This window comes from Grampus griseus (genome assembly GCF_964374135.1).
Source record: "Grampus griseus genome assembly, chromosome: 15".
NCBI classification, from domain to species: Eukaryota; Metazoa; Chordata; class Mammalia; order Artiodactyla; family Delphinidae; genus Grampus; species Grampus griseus.
In genome coordinates this window covers 62238852-62251216 of record NC_139009.1, presented here as the reverse complement: position 1 = coordinate 62251216, position 12365 = coordinate 62238852, and positions in this window count along the sequence as shown.

Sequence of the window (12365 nt, the reverse complement as noted above, 5' to 3'; positions counted from 1 at the left end):
AATGGCAATGATGTTAGAAGGGCGAGTGATTTTACAGCTCGCTCACCACCTGCGGGAAATATGTCCTATTTGTCCTTCCACATCCTTTCTCCACCCAACTCTATGTGGATGGCTTGCATGGCCTATCCTAGTAAGTGTCCTTGCTCTGGCTTCTGTTTGGCTCACCAATGAAGAGAACCAATAGAAGATTGTAGGGAATGAAGGAGGGGAGTGAAGTTAGGCTATTAATTCTTGCCAAATTGCTGGGAGTTGGCTGCATCCCCCAACTAACGTATAGTGCTTCTCTGTGGGGCATCACAGCATCTTTGGGGAGGACTCTCCCTCCAGCAAGGCTTCCTTTCTCTTTCATCTCCTGTAAAGTAGCCACACTTTTACTGAACACAGGGCACTACACTATCTCTTGATTCTCTACATTGGGCTCAATTTATCCTTATTGATGCACCCCTGATTTCCTGCTGAGACCCTGTCTGATGAACTTCGTAATATGCTCTTCTAAGCTGTTAATTTTACAAACCACATTATTACACTTATTAGAAGAATGTCTTCAGGATGTGTCAGTAAGCTCTGACTGATGATAATGGTAAACAGCTAGAATTTATGGAACATAAAGCATGCTTTGGTTACTCTCTTGAGTACACCGTGTGCATTATTCTAATTAATTTAAATCACTATTAGCTAAGCAAGGCGCACAGATGCTAAGAGGTTCCCAGAAGTAACTTGCTCATGGTCACTCCAGTGTCTCAGTAGTGTTTAGGACTCAGATCTGTCCAAAGCCTAAACCTTAAGTTCTAGGTCTAAGCAGTGGGTCTCAAACTTGAGTATGCATCAGCATCACCAAGAGAGCTTGCTGAAACAGGTAGTGGGCCCCACCCCCAGAGTGTCCGAGTCTGTAGGTCTGGAGTAGGGCCCAAGACTTTCACTTCTAAAAATTCCTACGTGCAGCTGATGTGCTGGTCTGGGTACCAGACTTTGAGAACCACTAGTCCAGGCATTTTAGGTCCAGAATTTCAGGTGTTAGAATAATTTTCTGGTGATAAATTGTCGGGAAAAAAAAAAAGCACTGCATTTTCCTGTTTGTAAGGAGGTAATACATTCAATCTTAAAGAGTCAATAATGGGGCTAAGTATTTAAGAAAGAAGAGTTATTCTCCAGGAAGATGGGAGGAGATGGACATTCTAAGGACAGGAATGCCCTTTCAGGAAACTTGCAAAGGGAACAGAAAAATAACATAGTAAGATTCTGCTATCCAGTGTTCACAGACCATGAGTAGGATACTCTTGACTGTAAAATGGGAAGCCAACTTTTGTTGACCATATACATACCTTATTCAGTACAAACGTTTATTAAGAATCTCCAAAAGCTAGACACTAGGCATCAGGGCTACACTGATAGAGCAGATAAAGTGCCTGGCCTCAGGGAGCTTGTGCTTCAGATGATGTCCATCCGCTAGATAGACTGAATGATGGATACTATGTTGGGTTCACACTTCGTCTCAAGAAAAAAATATATCCATAGACGTGATCCAGGAGTCAAATGGCAAAAGACCTAGCCTCAAAGTGAGTGTTAATTTCATTAAACGGTAGGTAAAAATTATTTTATATGCCGAGATAGGCCCTGCTTAAAAGACACACTATTCCTCCAAACGTATTACACAAGCCAGCTTATGAACCTGTGACTTTTTCTAGGAGAAATGTTGCCTTCTTTCCCAAGAAGGGAGCGGTAGGGGTCGGGGTGGAAATAGTTTCATCATCAGAGGCACAGTCTCACTACTACTGCTCAGCTCCAATTCGCAACCTTCTGAATGGTTTCCAGACTAAGTCATTTAGCAAAGTGACGAAGAAAAAATGGCCCATTAATCTTATGATGCGTGTTATAACTTAACTCTGGGTTTAGCATAGGAAAAATATTATTTGCATTGATTAGAAATATGCTTTATGGTTGCATATATTATTCACTCTGAACATTCTAAAATTATTAGCTGGGTTGACATGATGAACTGCACAGGAGTACTTCTAGATGACATCTCAATGTCATCTGTTACTCACATCATATAGGTCTAGGAATCAATATGTATTTTACTCAATATGAGATCTTATTCCAAACACCAAAATATGCCTGTTTTTATTCGATGGTTATCATCATGAAACTACCAGCTAAACATCATTTAGAAAATTCAAAGCAAGTAAATTACTGTATTAACCGTCCAACTATGATTATGACTTTCCTCCACTTATAGCTGAACCTAATATAATGATCTGGTCAGTCTGACTAGGAGGATTTATTCATTAATTTACTCAAATGTTCTGAGGTATATTTTGAAGGACTTAAATTATGGTCTGCTTTGTAGGATCCAACAGTAAGGGTGCAGGTTTATCTCCTACAAGCTCTGTGACCTTGCCCAAGTGACTTAGCATCTCTGAGCCTCACTTTCCTAATCTGTAAAATGGAAACAATAATAGAAACCAAGTTGTAAAGCTGAAGGAAAAAAAAGTAATATGGTAATGTATTTTGGCACCAAAGAGCAGTTACGCTGATGGTCATTATTTGTGAATACTGTTGCTAAGATTATTGAAAACCTGTTGTGTGTTAGGTGCTGTTCAAGGACTAGAATTTTAAGACTGTTCTTCACCTTTATCCCAGTTTTACCTGCAAAGTTCTGCCATGCACTGGAAAAACACACTGGTATTTCTAGGGAAGGGGACCACTCAGGTGACATTTTTGTTTCACCAGATATATAAAGTATACAAAGGTTATAGTGTATCTTTTAAGTCCTTTGGACGTCTAGTTACCTTTCACTAGAATGATTCTAGTAGATCCTGATAGATACCTGAGACAAGGTCAGGTCAGTGATGTTGGTACCTTTTCTGGCTTAAGAGCATAGGGCAGAAACACAGGAAGAGAGGTCTTCCTTTTCCACTCCTGTTACTAAGAACCCTCTCGAATAATGACAATCTGAAACAGATCACTACATTGTTGCATGCTGTAGAATCAGAGCAGTGTACAAAGCAAAGAGCACTGGCCTCCATTATACTTGCATTTCACTCGAGATTCACTTTTCTAGACCGTGGAGAAAGCAGATGTTCCAACACTTTCCAGGTACTGGAATATTACAATCTGGCAATCTCCACCACTGCATGTTTGATCACACTATTCCCTGCAAATGGAATGCTGTTCCATCAAGGTCAGATTGACCAGTGCAGATACCTGATTTTATCGTACGGTCAGAACCAAATTAACTTACTGAAATTCTGCCCAGCTCAGGGTCTACCTTCTCTGTGAAACCTCCTGTGAGATCCCAAGTTACAAACAACTCTATCTTCTTCAGAAGACACTGTATACTATATAAATAGTAATTTACATATAAATATATGTATATGTGTATTTCTTTGTTACATTAAGTTACAGCTCCTGTGGTTTCTCTTCTTAACTAAACTGGACCCCCTTATCATCACAGTGGCCATGTACATCATTGTATCCTCCAAAAAAATCCAGATAATAATATCATGGATTCAGTATATAGTTGTTTAATAGAAAACAATTAACAAACCACTGCAGAATACTAGTGTCTCTCAAGGTGTGTTCAGTGGATCATAAATCCTATGAGACAGTCCATGAAGGAAAAGATTTCAAATAAATTTGGGATCTGTTGTCCACTACATCTCCTTATCAGAGACTCATAATTCACAAGACTCGTAAAAAGCTCTGTAGCAAAGAAACTGTTGACTTAGTTTGACCCAGTATTTCTCTTACAAGGGTATCAGTTCTGGAAGTCAAGGACATTTTCCACCTCTAATACAACGTCTCTACTGCCTAGTAGAGTGCCTGGCACTTAGTAGACACCTAATAAATATTTGAATAAGTTTCAACATACATTCCCCTTTTAAGCTATGGAAGAAAAACACAGTATATAGTAGATTTTGATTTACTTGGGGAGAATAATAATATGAATAGATAAATTTACACAAATCATTTTGAAGTATATATATTTGATAATACTTTTTTCCACAAATCTACACAATTGCACATTTAGTGGTGATAGTAAACGAACTACATTTGCTTCTGAAAACTTGCTAAGAAGGATGGCTACTAAAAACTACAACTTGAACCCAAAACAATTGATTTAGTTCATTGGTCCCCACTCCTTAGCAGTTTTAATATAGAAGAAAATAGACGCATATATTTCTTTTCTGCCATAATATGACATCATATAAGGAATGTGATTTTATTAGCTAGAAATAAGATTTGCTTTTGTTGTTTTAGTACATTTGATCACATAAGAATAATTCTAGATTTTTTCCCCTCCTGTTGACTCTCATAGCATCCCATCTAAAATAGACTTTGGAGATTTAGATCAAATGTCATATCAATTGTCCTAGACTGCTTACTATGTGCTTTCACTATAGATTTTAATGTCAATAGAGAAAGGAGAAGGAAAAGTCAGAGGGAAACGAAACAGGTATATGCAACACCCCTCTCTACTACCGACATTTCTCAGAATTCTGGGGGAAGTTGCATCTATAAGTGGAAAGTTTTTCACCATGGAACTCACGGTGGTTGAACTTCTCATGAAGAATTTTTGTTTCACTACTGAAGAAAAATATGTTTGATTTTACCATAACTGAAAAGTTCTCCTGTTTCTACTTCTGAGGTTTGCCCTCAAGACTACTGTTTACCTAATGGAAGGGATTCCTATGCATGGAGGAAAAAGTGCACCATTTGAAGGAAAAGCTAAAGGAGTGATATTCAGGTAGCTCCTCATTCCACCAATGAAAACATACACATAGATTTTCCACTTTACACCTCATTTTCCACCTTATTTTCATGATTTTGAAATGAATATGTAGGGTCTGATGAGTTTGTCAATAGTCTATAATTATTAGTGTTATTAAAATAGAATACAAATGATAAGCCATATGTAAAAATGCTGTGTGAATAAACTGCTATACCCCAAATAATACAAATGAGTGAATGGCCAGTAAATGCTAAGAGGGATTAACAACATAAAGGATATTAAAAAAATGATGACCGTATTTCATATTTATGTGTCTTTTTCTCTCTTTTTTTTTTTTTTTTTTTGCGGTACGCGGGCCTCTCACTGCTGTGGCCTCTCCCGTTGCGGAGCACAGGCTCCAGACGCGCAAGCTCAGTGGCCATGGCTCACGGGCCCAGCCGCTCCGCGGCATGTGGGATCTTCCCGGACCGGGGCACGAACCCGCGTCCCCTGCATCGGCGGGCAGAACACTCAACCACTGCGCCACCAGGGAAGCCCTTCTCTCTCACTCTTACTCAACTGCTAAATAACTAAGAGAATATGCTCACAAATGGTAAGCATGTTTTGGATGTTCGATGTGTGTTTGTGGGAAAGAACAAAAAAAAAAACTGCCTCAATTAGGTCAAATATCATACAAGAGATGAATGAGATTAGAGATGGGATTGGGATTTGTGTTAGTTACTCAATAGCTAACCAGTCACAGATATGACAGTGTAGTGCAATACGCAAATATACTTTTAAACAACTTCTCTTAAGTTATCTACTGTCTGTAAAGACAATCACACTCAACTGCTCTGCACTTAACCCCAGAGCTTCTGAGTTAGAATCTCTTAGAAATAGGTACACGTTTCATTGCTTTGGCAACATTTACATGGCTCTGCATCAGGCAATACAACTGCTAAGATCACACTCTGGGAATTCAGGAAAGCCTAGTGTCCAGTTCTGGTCGTTCTACCACCCAACTGTGATCTAGGGTAAATTCCTGATGAAAAAAAAAGAAAAAGAAAAACCCTGAAGATGCTGAAACAGTATTTCCTACTTCACAGGGTCGTCATGGGGATAAAAGGTCATTAGGATAAAGTGCCTCTCACCCAGGAAACACTGATAAATGCTACTGATGCTACCATCATCATCATCACGACCGATCAAGAACATATTGCCACATGGAAATGCAACATTCCCTGGGCCATTCACAACTTTCCTTTAAAGGACTCATATTCTATGTGGGGTCTTAACACCTTCAAATAACAGAAAATACAAGTCTTTACGCCTTTTTTTCTGTAGCTAATTTTGGCATCTTTCACCTCTGTCCACTTAAGTGTTGGTTTAGCATATTCTTGTCACACAAAGAAGCTACTTCCCAAAGAGAGGGACGATGTGTCAAGTGACAAACACATTGAGTGAAGTCTTTCACATCCTAGATTGTCCACGGTACAGCTCAGCTGGTCTCTGGGTTGGAAGGCCTGGGTCTACTTTGCTCGTCTGTTACAGGCGAAGGGACATGGTCCTTAGCATGTGGTCTGTGAAACAGAGGCAGCTCAGGGTAGAATTATAACACAAGCAGAACTGGCTTCAATTCTTCCTTCTTAGGTCTTTTTCTTCTTGTTCACCTGTTCAAGGAACTTGCCTGCCCTCTGTCCCTGCCAGGACGATGTTACATCTGCCTGGATAAGTAGGTCACCATTGTATATCAGGAAGGGTCTTATTTGTAATCATCAGGAACCAGATACGGCTAATTTGAGCAGAAAAGGAAACGTTTGGAGGTTTATGGTTAGGTCTCAGTAACTAGAAGCAGACTAAACAACCGAAAGCCAAGGCTACGCTATTGCAATTATAGGATCAGCCCAAAGTGATGTTATAAGTCCTAGCTGGCCTTGCTACCAAGCAGGAACAGGAAACAGGAGGTTGACCCAGCACTGCTGGCCTTGCTTCTTTACATCATTTATTTGTAATTCAAAATCCAAGAGAGGGGTGCAGTTGGCCAACCTGAGGTCGCCCGACTGTTTCCCATCTGTAAGGGAGACAGAGCATGTGAGTAAACAGTGTATCTGACATGTTCAGCTTATATAACGAGAGGAAGGCTCTGTTTCTCACCAAGACCCACAAAGTGGAAAACTCCCCAAAGAGAAAGGAATTTCAGATCAGATGCTTGGAAAGTTAAAAACAACAACAACAAACAAATGCAGATGTGGAATTAAAGACATGGAGTCATTAAGAACCTATATGTGGAGTGATTCAGACCTGAGTTCACATCTGGAGCAAGCTACTCAATCTTGCCGAGCTTCAATTTTCTTTAAAGGAAACAACGTGGAAGATGATATCCACATGTAACTTGTGGTACACATGAAGGAGGGTAGTACAGTATATGATGCCTGGCACATCCTATGCATTTTCTAAAACTACTAGTAGTACTATTATTATTGTTACTTATTATACAATTTATTGTAGAAATTAACAGGGAGAGTATTAATAAATGTTAATACAGTGCTAAGTGTCACATTTATGATCTCAACTAATTATTTGTTGATTCAACAAACATTCCACATATCAGAAAATAACCTGTTAGTGTGTATATATATATATATATATATATTTTTTTTTACAGAAGAAAAGAAACCCTGAGGCTTAGAAAGTGTAAACAATGTACCAACAGTCACTCATTTAAGAGGTAATGGAATATTATTCAGCCTTAAAAAAATGAAGGAGATCCTTTCATTTGTGACAATATAGATGAAACAGGAGTACATTATGCTGATGAAATAAGCCAGACAGGATAAATACGAATGATATCATTTATATATGGAATCTAAAAAGAAAAAAAGCCACACTCATAGAAACAGAGTAGAAAACTGGTTGCCAGGGGCTGGGGTGTGGGTGGGGAAAAGAGGGGAAGACTGGTAAAAGGGTACAAACTTTCAGCTGCAGGATGAATAAGGTCTGAGGATCTACTGTATAACATAGTTACTACAGTCAATAATACTGTATTGTATAACTAACATTTTCTGAGAGAATAGAACTTAAGTGTTCTCACCAAAAAAAGAAAAAAAGGAAAAAGGTGTCATGAGCTGTTAGATGTATTAATTAACGTGATGGGAAGGATCCTTTTACAACAGATATGTATATCAAATCATCATGATATACTCTTTGACTATCTTACAATTTTGTCAATTATACCTCAATAAAACAGAAAAAAAAAAGAGGTAATAAAGATGAGACTCCAATCCAGGATTATCCAGCTCAAAAAACTACACTCTTAACCATTACAATATAGTATCCATCCATATGTTGTAACTGTAAAATGCTTAACACAAAGGAAACGTTAAATAAATGGTATTTATTCTAACTCTAATGCTTACTAGATATTAGTTATGTGGTATGCTTTGCTTCTAACTACAAGGGTATAAGGTGCAAATTCTTGCTACAGAACATAAAAGCCCCTGTGGTACTCTGTAGGATAAACACAGTACCTGTAAATCTCTCATCTCTCAACCCAGAGTCTCCTCAAGTTGGAGGTCTTTACCCCCTTTATAATGTGGGAATAATGCCTTTCCCACATTTGCACTGGGCATGAAAATCCATACTTCCAGGTGTATACTGAACCTCCACTTAGCTCCTCGTCACCTTGGAATCACCAGACCAAAGATCATTTATTCCATTAATATAAATGATGTAGGGATAGAAGTACAGAATATACAGAGAGTGTTGGAGGAATCCAAACAACAAGTCCTCCACTCTCAAAACAAATTTTAGAGTTCCAAAAGTAAAGAGCAATGTTTGGAAATAAAACTAAAAATGAAACTAACATCTACAATTAGCCAAGTATTTATTATGGGCCAGGCTACTTACTAGGCACTTGATAAACATTACAGCTCACCTTCCTGCAGTCCTTCAAAGCATATAATATTGTTTCTATTTCATAGAGAAGAAAATTGTATCTAAGCGGGTTAGTGATTAGCCCAAGACCACAGGGCTAGGCTGTAAGAAAAGAAGGCCAAGTTTCAGTGGTCAAAATGGTGATGGATGTTATAAACTAGAAGATCACGGCTAATCAAATAAAAATATTCAAAACGGTCCTAATGTATTACTAGGATTTCTTTAGAATAACTTGGGTGCCTTAGTGAATACAGTAGTGGTAGGCACTACAGTCTCTTTAATTTGCTAATCATACAAATCTACTTTAATATTCTTGGTGACAAGGAGCTAACTACTGATAAGACAGCTTCTTCAGTTTTGGGGCTACTCCAGGGTGAAATGCCGGAACGTCTTACTGCCTGCAATGTCACCTAGTTCTACCAGGGGGAATAAAGCAGAACAAGTAGCCACTGTTCTTGACAAATGGATACAGTTTCAGTTTTTCAAAATATGAGTGTCAGATTCATTCATTGTATCAGATAGATCTGTCAAATGGCTTTGCCCATTTACTAATGGATGGCACACTGCAGACACACGTTGGGTCAAAGGACTCAATGTCACCTCATTGATACTGTCATCAATATGATTTGTATTGGCATTTTGTCTCACCCTGACTTTAAGGACTATGTGAGGAGATCCAAGTCTCCAGACCATGGACTGATCACCTCTGCTTGACACAGTATTCTCTGCTCATTTCCAGAGGGGACCAAGGATGAGCTCTTGTACTTCTGAGTCTACTCACCCTACCTGGCAACACATACTAGCTGGGCTGATTGGATCAAGCAGGAGCCCCAGAGTTTAAATTTCCAGCTGCACTGGAGGAAACAGAGGCTATGCCCCAATCCCATAACCCCTCACTTCTTACCGCTAGCCTATCCTAGGCTGTTCTTGCTGATAGGAGTACTTCATGCTAAAAATTAATTTTGCTTACCTGATGGCAGTCACACAACCTCAAACGCCATTTTTATAAATAAGGCAACCACCAATGGAGTGTGATTTAGGGTTTTTTCTTCTGTAGACCCTGCCTACCCTATAAAATCTCCCATTACTGCATCATGGAGACTATAATCCCTTTCCGAGGGAATAGATTCTTTCCAACCATAAGATGAAATAAGAACTTACATTTCCGTACTGCCCAAAAGGAAATAAATTGATTACAAAATGCAGGAGAATGACTGATTTTCCACATTTGTTGTGTTCATTAAAGGGTTTTTGAATGGACTTGACAGTATTAAAGCAGTTCAACACACACAAAATAAAAATTAATAAATGAAGAGAAAAAAATTGCATTTACAACAAACAACAAAATAAACACATTGATATATAAAAGGTTGTTATACATCGATGAAAAATGGATGTCATAAAGTCACAAACTAAAAAGTATGAACAGCCAATAAAGATATGCAAATATGTTCAACCTTGCTATTATTAATCGAAGAAATACAAATAAAATAATTCAGGTGTCATATTTTACTGACTAGAATGACAAAGTTTTAAAAAACTTGATAATACTGGTATTGATATTGATAATACTGGTACTGATGAGTGTGTGTAAGAAACCACACTGGATGTTAAATTCTTGGTAGAAATAAAAAGCACGGTAACCTTTCTGGAAGACAATATGTCAGTATGTACCAGAACTGACAACCAGCCATTCAAGTTCTAGAAGTCCATTCTAAGGAAATAAACAAATGCTCAAAGACATATGAACAAGGATGCTTGTCTCATTGTTTTGCAAAGCAAAACAGGAATAATCTAAATGTTGAACAGTAGGGACTGGTTAAATAAATAATAGAATGCTGTTCAACCATGAAAAATGATGCTGCAGATTTTTATTAGGTGATGAGTAATCACACTTATATTACTAAATAAAAATGTTATAGAACTGTTTTGTAGTTTGATATAATAATTAAAGGTATTTTATACTTGCATTGTATTTATATGCACCCCGTCACAAAAAAGTTTCCAAAGATACCCTCAAAAATGTTACAGAGATGATTTATCAGAAATGGGATTTTGAGTTATTTTTCCTTTTTTCTTTAAGTCCTTTCAATTTTGGAGTTTCTGCAATGAGCCTGTATTATTTTTACAATTAAAAATATTTAAATTTACAACAAAAGGATCTAAATTCCTCCAGTTTTCCATTTATTTTCCACCCTGGCTCAGGGCATTTGTGTAAAAAAAAAATCAGCTTATTTTCTCTTTTGTATCAATCTAAATTTACTTTTCATAAGTTAACTATTTTAGTCTGGCAAAAGTTTCACACAGGAAAATTGTTAAGGTCTGAGTATTCTATTACCTTTAAAAGCACTGGAAACTTTGAAATTCCTTCTTTCAGAATTTTCATATAATACTGAAAGGCGGGGGGGGAGGTAGCAAAATGAAGGGAAATAGATAGTAGTAGTCAACTTCAATTAAGAAAAAGCAACAAGAGGCAGTTTGTACTCTTTTGATACGGCAGAAGCCCCCATGTGTCAACTCATGCTAAAAAATGTATATATACACACACATATATATGTTTGCGTGTATTATATGTATATGTGACACACACACATAATTAATCCACAATCTTAGGCTAATCACTCATTGTGGCAGAAACAACGAGCTGTTGACTACACTTTAATTAGCTCCTCCAGCCTGTAGAGGCATCACTAGGACCAAGATAGGAGCAACATTCTCCATCTCCGCTCGCATCTGGGTATGGTTCTATCCCAAAGAATGTGACCAGAGGTGACCTGAAGAGTTTATGTCTGAAGGATAACGAGTTGATAATTGTAGCTCGCAGCTTCCTCTCTCCTTTCCTTTTTAGGACAAACGTAGAGCCACTTGATGAAGGTGGTGGGTCCCTGAATAACTGAGCAGAAAACTGACCCTCAGACCACCAAAGTCCATACTACGCTCCTGAGTGAGTGAGAAATGAACTGTCCGTGTGTTGCTCCACTGAGGTTTAAGGTTTATTATTTAGTGTTTAACTAACGCATTTTTTCTTTAAACCTCAGTTGCCTTCTCTGTAAAATAAAGTCTTTGCAAAGGATCCACTGTAAGTTTTTTCCATTGCTTATGTTGTTATCTTAGTTTTTAATTCTCAGAAACATTGCGTGCATTTTACCTTTTAAGTTAGTAAGTCTACTTTTTTCCCCACAAAGACGGGTTCTTCAAGCTATGGAGAAGTCATAGCAGACTGTTGCTTCAGTTTAAGATACGCATTCACATATGAGATGAGAAGGGTGAGGACCCAGAGAAACGCCTTTGACAGAGGGGAGTGAGAGCATACTGAAGAATGTTTAGTAATAAAGAATTCAGATGGGAGAAACGGATGGGTTACATCGAACAGATTTGCTCAAAGGAATTCTGGAAAGGCAAATATGTGAAAATGTATAGCAAAGACATGAAATGCCTTTTGGTCCCTAAATGGATTTCATTTCAAAGACGTGCATATTGCAAATACATGTACCATAACACTTCTCTGTCCACTTCTAGAATTTTCTAAAGCCTGACAGAACATCTGCAGAGAGAGGATGTCATTCCAAAATAATCGACTGCAAGTTACTAAATTAAGATAAAAATGTCCTTAACCTTGAACAGTTTTTAAAGAGATTTTAGAAGAAAGGAGCCCTCCAGGGGGTTGTATAACTATATAATTGTACCCTTTCTAAAAGGCTATTTACAGATACATAATGTT